Here is an 11,015-nt window from a genome sequence, read left to right as displayed (position 1 = left end):
GGAGCTTTTGACTGGTAGCACTTGCACGTGCAAGTTGTTGGCAAGACATTTATATATATATATATATATCATGCTAGCATGGAAAGTGGACGTTACACGATGATGGTGATAGACAAAAATCACTATTATGCAATTCAAACAATGATAGACGTAAATCGGTGGAGGAGAGCCTGCCAAATGTTGACCCAGTAGAGGGACCAGCTATCCGAATAGACAGCTCCCTAATAGTTAAAGCAATTAAGGGTTGAAACCAGGAAAAGCCCCCCGGCCCATCAGGAATTACTGCTGAGATTCTTAAAACATCTAGTCACATTGTAAACCAGGTAGTTCGCAAAGGTGATGCTCTAGATAGAAAAAACTACAGGGGTATTAAGCTGTTGGATCAGGTGATGAAGGTCACAGAGAGGGTCATAGCCCATCTCATTAGGGAGAGAGTTTGCTTAGATGAGATGCAGTTTGGTTTTGTGCCAGGTAGAAGCACCACTGATAACATATTCCTGGTTTGACAACTGCAGGAGAAATACCTAGCTAAAGATAAACTCCTCTACATAGCTTTTGTGAACTTGGTGAAAGCCTTTGACATGGTTCCCCGATCCTTATCTGGTGGATGATGCGGAAACTGGAGATAGACGAATGGTTAATAAGGGCTGTACAGGCCCTATACAGAGAGGCTGTCAGCAAGGTTAGGATTGGCAATGTGTATAGTGAAGAATTCTGGGTAGAAGTAGGGGTCCACCAAATTTCAGCCCTCAGTCCCCTTCTATTCATCATAGTCCTCCAGGCAATAACAGGAATTTAAGACGGGTTGCCCCTGGGAGCTCCTCTATGCTGACGACCTGGTCCTCAGCAGAATCACTACCGGAACTAGAAAAGAAATTACGGGTGTGGAAGCTAGGTTTAGAATCAATAGGCCTTGAGAGTCAATGTAGCAAAAACCAAAGTCCTAGTAAGTAGGAAGGCAAACACACCACACACCCCTTCAGGTAGGTGACCCTGCTTGATCTGTAGAAAAGGTGTAGGTAGAAACTCCATAAGAGTACCTAGTGTAAGCTATGGACACATAAGATGTGCAGCACCATCAAAGGAAAATTAACCGAGAAGATAGCTTTTGTGTGTGGCAGATGCACAGGGACAGAAAACAAATTCCATTACGCTCCTGGGGGAGAAACTAGAAGTACTTGATAGTTTCCGCTACCTAGGTGACCAAGTTAGTGGTGGGGGTGGATGCTCTGAGAGTGTTACCACTAGAATAAGACCCGACAAGTAATGTGAGTTCATGGCTCTTTCTTGCACCAGCTTCACATAGAAGCCCCAGCCTTTCCAAAGTGCCTTGGATCGTAGGACAACCTGCTGTGCTTAAGGAGACCTTTTGAGTCAAGTACGTCAGCATCAGAAATCAAATGGAAATTGTGGTTGCGATACCTATGCCGGTGGCATGTAAAATGCACCATCCGTACGTGACTGATGCCAGCGCTGCCTTGACTGGCCTCCGTGCCAGTGGCACATAAAAAGCACCAACCGTTCATGGCCATTGCCAGCCTCCCCTGGCACCTGTGTCGGTGGCACATAAGATGCACAATCCGTATGTGGCCGATGCCAGCGCCGCCTTGACTGGCTTCTGTGTAGGTGGCATGTAAAAAGCACCAACCATTCGTGGCCGTTGCCAGCCTTCCCTGGCACCTGTGCTGGTGGCACGTAAAAAGCACCCACTACACTCACGGAGTGGCTGGCGTTAGGAAGGGCATCCAGCTGTAGAAACACTGCCAGATCAGACTGTAGCCTGGTGCAGCCTCCTGGCTTCCCATGCTAGCATGGAAAATGGACGTTAAACGATGATGATGATGATAAAAACATTTGTCTAGATCACAGTAAGTACATAATAAATAATATATAATTAGTAAATAGACTATATAATTAGTAAATAAATACATATTTTTAATAAATAGTCAAACAGAATTAAACAATATTTCTTAAAGAAATAAAAACATTCTTGTTATAGAAGATTTTCCGTTAACTAAATTTTAAACTTAAAAAGTAGGACCACTTTAGTTAAAGGAATTTCTTCTATAAGAATCATGTTTTTTTTTCTTTAAGAAATATTGTTCAATTCTGTTTGATGATTTATTAAAAATATGTATCTATTTAACTATTTTTGTTATTGTTGGCCTGAGGAGTGACTATCGATTAAATTTAAATTTAATTGTAATTTGAATTGAAGATATAGCAACGAAACATATGTAGTCTATTTACTAATTACATACTATTTATTTATTTTTATGTACTTTATTGTGATCTAGGTAAATGTTTTTATCGTATATTTTATTTTTTTCTATATGGTATGATTTACGTCTTTCATTGTTTGAATTGCATAATAGTGGTTTTTCTTTAATTTATATATATATATATCACTGGTGGTGCTCCAGCATAGTCACAGCCTTAGGTTTGATGTGTTTAAAGAATATATGTGTTGAGGTGCGTGGCTTAGTGGTTAGAGTGTCGGACTCATGATCGTAAGATTGTGGTTTCGATTCCTGGACCAGGTGAAGTGTTTTCTTGAGCCAAAATGAGTAATCTTGCAACGGACTGGTGTCCTGCCGAGGTGTGGAATGTATGCGCTATGGAAACTGGAAAACCAGCCCTCATGAGCCTGGCATGTCTTGAGAAGGAAACATATATATATACATACATATATATATAAAGGGCTGGGCACAAGTGTTGGTTTGTTTACATCCTTGTATCTTAGCGGTTTGACAAAAGAAACTGATTGAATAAGAACCAGACTTTAACAAATGTAAGTGCTGGGCTTAGTTCATTTGACTAAAAACTTTCAATGATAGAAACTAAAACATATATATATTATCAAATATGACACAAATATTAAGTGGTTAAATATATTCACCTCTCATACCTTCTGACTTTTATGATCTATATACTCCTCATGGAATAATTTCATAGACTGGATCTACTGGATTTCAGCTGCATAGGACTCTACATTACACTCTGTATTGGATTACTATGTGGTATGTAGCCCAGTCCACCAGAGGAGCTTTCTGTGATTGCCACAGGATTCTATGAATCCATATATTGTACTACAAATTTATCTATCAAAATCGAAATCGATTAACATCAATGGAAATTGTAGCTGTGATACCAGTGCCGGTGGCATGTAAGAGAACCATCCAAACGTGGCCGTTGCCAGTGCCGCCCTGACTGGCCTCTGTGCCAGTGGAACGTAAAAAGCACCATTCGATCGTGGCCGTTTGCCAGCCTCGTCTGGCACGTAAAAAGCACCCACTACACTCATGGAGTGGTTGGTGTTAGGAAGGGCATCCAGCCGTAGAAACACTGCCAGATCAGACTGGGCCTGGTGCAGCCTTCTGGTTTCCCAGACCCCAGTTGAACTGTTCAACCCATGCTAGCATGGGAAGCGGACGTTAAACGATGATATGTGTGTGCCATGCAGTGGTACCAAGCCCCAGAACACATTGTTAAGAAGCAAACTTCTAAACCATAAAGCAATACTTGCATATCGTCATTATCATTTGATGTCTGCTTTCCATGTTGGCATGGATTGGATGGTTTGACAGAATCTGGTAAGCCACTGGGCTGTGCTAAGCTCTAGTGTCAGCTTTGGCATTGTTTCTATTATCTGGATGCCAACCACTCTACAGTTTGTACTGGTGCCTTTTTTTTGTTTTGTTCCACTTGTACTAGTGAGATTGCCTAGTAACTTGCAACACAGAAAAAGAACAGGGCAAGCGGAAAAAGCTCCCAGTGCTAGATGTGAGGAATATTTGGAAGTGGGAGGTGGCTTTATGCTTAGTGATGAGAGGCTAGAGGGACATGCACAAGTGTCTTGCTATAGAGGAAATACATGTAGAGGTGGGTGGGAATAATTGGGAAGGAGATTAAGATGGTAGTGATGGAGTGCCAGAGTAAACTTGCAAGGGACATGAAGGTGAGTGTAAGAGAGGATACAGACAGTGGGTTAGGACTGAGGAGGAGAGAGTAAGAGATGGGAGTATAGGTAGAGGTATGTATAGAGATGGGAGTATAAGGCGGAGAGCTGGCAGAAACGTTAGCACGCCGGGCGAAATGCGTAGCCGTATTTCGTCCGCCGTTACGTTCTGGGTTCAAATTCCGCCGAGGTCGACTTTGCCTTTCATCCTTTCGTGGGTAGATTAAATAAGTACCAGTTACGCACTGGGGTCGATGTAATCGACTTAATCCGTTTGTCTGTCCTTGTTTAGCCCCTTGTGGGTAGTAAAGAAATATATAGGTAGAGGTATGTTTGATGGGTAATATCTGTGTGTAGAGAGGGTGTATATATATATATATATATATATATATATATACATATATATATTCCTGTAGGAGTGACTGTGTGGTAAGTAGCTTGCTTATTTCTTTATTGCCCATAAGGGGCTAAACATAGAGGGGACAAACAAGGACAGACTAAGACATTAAGTCGATTACATCAACCCCAGTGCATAACTGGTACTTAATTTATCGACCCCAAAAGGATGAAAGGCAAAGTCGACCTCGGCGGAATTTGAACTCAGAACGTAACGGTAGACAAAATACGGCTACGCATTTTGCCCGGCATGCTAATGTTTCTGCCAGCTCGCCGCCTTCGTAAGTAGCTTGCTTACCAATCACATGGTTCTGGGTTCAGTCCCACTGTGTGGCACCTTGGGCAAGTGTCTTCTACTATAGCCTCGGGCCGACCAAAGCCTTGTGAGTGGATTTGGTAGACAGAAATTGAAAGAAGCCTGTTGTATACATGTGTATATATATATATATATATGTGTGTGTGTATGTATGTATATTTGTGTGTCTGTGTTTGTCCCCTCAACATTGCTTGTCAACTGATGCTGGTGTGTTTACGTCCCCATAACTTAGCGGTTCGGCAAAAGTGACCGATAGAATAAGTACTAGGCTTACAAAGAATAAGTCCTGGGGTCAATTTGCTTGACTAAAAAGGTGGTGCTCCAGCATGGCCACAGTCAAATAACTGAAACAAGTAAAAGAGATATCCACACAAAATTATGACATCTTTATATATAAAAGAGAGGTTGTGTGCTGTCTGTCTCCTACGATTTAGATTCCTAACTACTCCCACATTTTGCGGTGCAGTTTAACCAAAACCGGGTATCTTATAGTCGTGATTCATATCGAGCCCTTCTGGGTATTAGAGCGCGTCTACGATGAGTCAATGATTAAAAAAAAAATTTACTATCAATTTTTCCCATTTTAATGCATTTTTGGCATATATAAGGGAAGTAACTCTCTAAAAATTTATTATTAAATCTCAGAACGTAAAAAGCTACAGTAACACACCCCCTTTGTGGTTAGCCACATTGAGGTGGCTATTATACTTTACATCTCTAAAAATGCTTATATAGTTATTTCCCTTACAAACCTGAGCAACACTGCTAGTGTATATATAGGTATATATTTTACATCTACTTTCAATATTGGCATAAGCTGGACAGGTCACCATAATCCGAGTCATTTCTTACAGGAAGCTGCTGCTCCCGTTGTGGGAATATTAGAATTGAATGGGTAGGTAAGGAGAAAGAGAGAGAAAGAGAACAGACTTCTTTCTAGTTAAAAGACTTTACTGTTTAATACTTCGCTGATTTGAGCAGTGTTCTGTTTGTCAATCATATGAACTAATTTATTAATTGTGTATACATGTTGCCCTGCCTTGAAAGTGAGCAATTCTGTTAATATACCTTGAACTTCAGTCAACAGCTGATAAAAGGGTGTGGTTCATTTGTTTATATTGTCTTGTGCTTTAATTTATTGTCCATGTTTTTTTCTTTTCTTCTATTTTGATGACAACGCTATGCAACAATATTTTGCCCCTATTTACTCTTTACTCTCTTTTACTTGTTTCAGTCATTTTGACTGTGGCCATGCTGGAGCACCGCCTTTAGTCGAGCAAATCGACCCAGGGACTTATTCTTTGTAAGCCCAGTACTTATTCTATTGTTCTCTTTTGCTGAACCGCTAAGTGATGGGGATGTAAACACACCAGCATTGGTTGTCAAGCAATGCTAGAGGGACAAACACAGACACACAAACATATACACACACATACGTATATATATATATATATATACATATATACGACAGGCTTCTTTCAGTTTCCGTCTACCACATCCACTCACAAGGCTTTGGTCGGCCCGAGGCTATAGCAGAAGACACTTGCCCAAGATGCCACGCAGTGGGACTGAACCCGGAACCATGTGGTTGGTCAGCAAGCTACTTACCACACAGCCACTCCTGCACAACCTTTCAACGTTCCTCTCTCTTCCTCTTTTCATCTGTTTTCTCTCTCTCATCCCCTTTCCTATTCAATTCATACCTTCACACAATGCTTTTCTGTCTTCTTATGAGTCTAATTCTACTGCCCAGCTTGATTTGTTTTTTATATCTCATATCTGCTACTGATACTTCACTCTTCATTTTGTCTTACAGTTAGTTTGACCCAATCTTTTCCTTTTAGCAGGAGTGGCTGTTACCAACCACATGGTTCCAGGTTCAGTCCCACTGTGTGGCACCTTGGGCAAGTGTCTTCTACTATAGCCTCGGGCCGACCAAAGCCTTGTGAGTGGATTTGGTAGACGGAAACTGAAAGAAGCCCGTCGTATATATATATATATATATATATATATGCGTGTGTGTGTTTGTGTGTCTGTGTTTGTCTCCCTTGCATTGCTTGACAACCGATGCTGGTATGTTTATGTCCCTGTTACTTAGCGGTTCAGCAAAAGAGACCGATAGAATAAGTACTGGGCTTACAAAAGAATAAGTCCCGGGGTCGAGTTGCTCGATTAAAGGCGGTGCTCCAGCATGGCCGCAAAATGACTGAAACAAGACTGAAACGCAAAATGACTGAAACAAGAAAAAAGAAAAAGAAAGAATAAGAGGAAACATAATTATATTTTAATCCTGACAAAGATTGTTTTTCATCAAATATGCTTCAGACTTTAGTTCTTTGTAATAAAGTGTTCCCCTGATGATCTGTGGTTAAGTAAGCAATGCAGAGTTCCTAAAAACTACAATGGCGAAACATATGTAGGAACAAATGATATAAAACTTGTGTTTATTGTAACTTTTCTTAAATATGTTTCTATATTTTCTCAGGAAAATCATACCCCACCTCACCCAAATACCCAGTGTTCATCTCTTGTGAGCTCACAATTCCTCCAAGGGGTCACTGCTGCCCAGGGTAAGAACACTGATCTAGAAAGACTATTACTCCTAAAACTAATGGATAGCAACCACCTGATCACATTGTTGAAAAGTGAAAGTTCATATCCCTATCATAAATCAATTTAATATTCAAGTAATTGGCTCTCTTCTCTGTTTGATGTAATTTTGGATCCTACAGTCTAACAGAGTATTCCTTTATCAGGTGAGATAGTTTTGGTGGGTTTACCATCAATATCCATGATACTCTTGTGACTTGCATTAGGCTAAGTTTATAAGTGATGATCATGAACTGTTGGAATGAGTATTCCTTTTGCAGGAGGCACGTGAGCATGAAGATTTGATCCATGAGCAGAGCAGTTACTATGGCTTTGTCAAAGTGTATGTATCTTTATTATAGCAGTAATGATAGAAGAATGACATCAAAAATCTTAATAGCAGCAACAAGCAGGCAAAGTCCACAGTAATTGGATAAGGATAGAAAAACCACTTTTCTAGTTTTTTGGGAAAACATCTTTTATAAATCCAGAATTTGTAAAATTTAGATGATGTAGCTTTACCATACAGCAATTAATACTTGATTTGAAAGCCTTAGCGGGAATGTCTTTAAATAAATTTGTGTGTCTCTTTCTCTTTTTAAGATAGAAGGTTGTGATTTGAGGGAAATTTGGTTGCTAATTTAATAGGTAGCAAATTGGCAGAATCCTTGGAGCATAGAAGTTCAGAACTGGGTAAAATTAAGTCACTTTTTATCATTTCATGGTTGACAAATTAAAAACCAGTTGAAGGTAGTAGATTAGTGGAAATATTAGAGAACTGGACAAGGTGCCTTGCAGTATTTGTTATGGCCCTTTGTATTCTGAATCATGGTGTGATAGACAATCTGTTGCTTGGTTACCATTTAGTCATTGGGAGGTTGCTGTTAGTGGAATTCACTTTGTTGCAAGCATTTAGGCCATATCTCTTGTTTGAAGATAATTTCCTCTTTTCTTTATCACGAGATTTTCAGGCCCTGAAAACATAAAGAAGAATCTTGAAAATTGCCCTTCCTTCTTTCACTAAGCTGTATATATATATATATATCACTATCATCATTTAACATCCACCTTTCATGCTGGCATGGGTGGGATGGTTGACAGGAGCCGGCCAGGCAGAAGCGTGCACCAGACATTTGCGATTGTTTTGGCAGGATTTTTACAGCTGTTAATGCCAACCTGTTACCTGACAGATATTCTTAATTATATCAACCTACTTATAACATTTTCAATTTCACTTGCTTTTACCTAATCTTTTGAACAGGAATGCAGCAAGATTTTCAAAATCCCCTGCCTACATTCTGAAGCCAGACAACAAAGGCTTATTTATTGTAGTATAAAACAGCTTTAGTACTCTTTAAATCCTTCCTCTTCACTTACACTAGTTTGGCATAGGTTGGATGGTTTGACCAGAGCTGCATCAGGCTCCAGTCTAATTTGGTATGGTTTCTATGGCTGGATGCCCTTCCTAACACCAACACTTTACACAGTGTACTGGGTGCTTTTACGTGGCACTGGCTCAGGACTCTCGAAGGCCAATATTCTTCACCAGAGAGAGTGCATTTAACATTTCTGCTGTGGAGTATGTGTCTTGAGTACAATAAGAAGCCAGGTATCTTGGTCCTTGTCATCTCGTCTGTAAGGTTCAGGGTTTTGAGATCATCCTTCATTACTTTGTTCATGTGTTCCATATACTTTAAGAGATTGGCACTTCTTTATGGAGTTGTCGGCATCCATCAGCATCACAACCTAACCAGAGCAGTCTTCTCTCTTCCACGCTGCATCTAATTCCTCTTATGCTTGACTTCTCTCTCAATACACTAGCTTTCTGTTGAACATGTACACTTACATTATACATCCAGCTGAGCATAGTAGCCACATGCCTCTCTAACCTTCACATGTCCTCTGCATTCACGGACCACATCTCACTATCATGTAGAATTGCTGTCCTTATACACACATCATACAATCTTCCTTTTCCTCAGAGAGAGAAACCTTTCACAGCCAACAGAGGTAACAGCTCTCTAAATTTCTTTCATCCTCTTCTTATTCTAGCTATCACACTCCCTGTACATCCTCATCCACTACCTATTTGGTCCTCTAGGTACTACCTCTAATGGGCCACTTGGGCATTTGAGAAATTCAAATTCCTGAGCATCTAGTTTTTATGGATCCTGTGCATCTTCTACACATGAACACTACTTTCTCTAATAACCTTCCTGTTATTCCACTGCACCTCTTGTGTGTCTGTAGCTTACACTGGATACACTGTATGGAGTTCCTGCCTACACTTTTCCTTCAAATTGAACAGGGACATCTACCTTTCACAAGCCACTTTATCCCTAACCTCAGAGCTCACAGTGGGGTATTCTGCTGAAGACTTTCTCTAGATCAACAAATGCCAAGTATAATAGTTTATTCTTAGCTAAGTACTTCTCTTGCAGTTATCTGACCATGAAGATAGCATCAGTAGTGCTTTTCCCTTGGACAAAGCCAAGCTGCATTTTGTGTAGCCTAATTCTGCTCCTAATTAATTGGGCTATAACTCTCCATAATTTTCCCTGGCCCAGGAGTTTGAGACCTCTATAATTGCTTCCATCTAAAACATCACCCTCACCCTTGTAGTAGCTAACAATAATGCTGCTATGCCAGTGACTGGTTATTACACCTTCCTGAATAAACTGAGGTGATTAGAACCATATCTACCTTACCAGATATTTTGAGTATCTTAGCAGTAATTTCAGATGGATAAGGGACTTTCCCTGTTTTCATGTCTTTAATTGCCTTTTCAGCCATACTGCTTCCCATTAGGATAGCTGGTCCCTCTGTTGGGCTTACATGAAGAAGACTACTTTTATCACATTTATTCTCCACATTTAACAGTGTTGCATAGTAACTCTTCCACACCTCTTTCTTGTTCACATCACTAAGTGCAAGCATACCAATATACATCTGCACACACTTATTGGGATGCTGTCAGAAGTGAAAGTCAGCAATGAGTATAGCAATGGATTTAATGCGCAGGTAGGAGTTCACCAAGGATTGGTTCTCAGCCACCTCTTATTTATCATAATCCTCAAGGCTGTAACTGATTGTCCATGGTAGTTCCTCTATGTTGATGACCTTGTTCTTATAGTTGAATCTTTAGTAGAATTAGAGAAATTTCATGTGTGGAAGCAAAGACTGTAATCAAAGGGTCTTGACCAAAGTATTAGTAAGCAGGAAAGCAGACAAATTACTAATTCCTTCAGGAAGATAGTCTTACTCAATATGTAGAAAAGTTGTTGGTAGCAATTCCATACAGTGTACCAAGTGCAAGCTATTGACATGCAAGAAATTCACAGGAAGGTTAACAGAGAGAGAGAGAGTAATCTTTGTGTGACAGATGTGCAGAAACAATAAACACTAAGAACACAGGATACAGATTTCCTCAAATACTTAGAGGGATGCTTAGAGGTAATATTTTTTGTTACCTAGGGAACCAAATTAGTAGTGGTGAAGGATGCTCTGAATAAGAGCTGGCTTGGCAAGGAGAGCTATTACCTTTATTGCTAACAAAGGGCTCTTCCCTCAGGATGAAAGGCAAATTGTATGATGCCTGTGTATAAACAGCTATGCTACATGGTAGTGAAATATGTGCTGTGAATGTAAAGGACATGCAAAAGCTTGAAAGAAATGATGCCAGCATGCTCTGCTGGATGTGCACTGTTAGTGTGCATATACAACAAAGTGTGTTTTGAGAGAAAAATTGTGTGCAAA

General features: G+C 40.2%; 1 long non-coding RNA gene across 1 annotated transcript; it reads left to right on the top strand.

The window, feature by feature from the left end:
- The first annotated feature begins 6,316 nt into the window (after nt 1–6,316).
- Nucleotides 6,317–7,097, top strand: LOC118762115. The gene is made up of 2 exons (XR_004997893.1): nt 6,317–6,525; nt 6,931–7,097. It is a non-coding gene; the product is annotated as an uncharacterized LOC118762115 (long non-coding RNA).
- The last annotated feature ends 3,918 nt before the right edge of the window (nt 7,098–11,015 follow it).

This window comes from Octopus sinensis, linkage group LG2, assembly GCF_006345805.1.
Source record: "Octopus sinensis linkage group LG2, ASM634580v1, whole genome shotgun sequence".
Taxonomy (NCBI): Eukaryota; Metazoa; Mollusca; class Cephalopoda; order Octopoda; family Octopodidae; genus Octopus; species Octopus sinensis.
The sequence above is the reverse complement of the archived record's forward strand: the minus strand, read 5'-3'. Positions and strand labels throughout refer to the sequence as shown.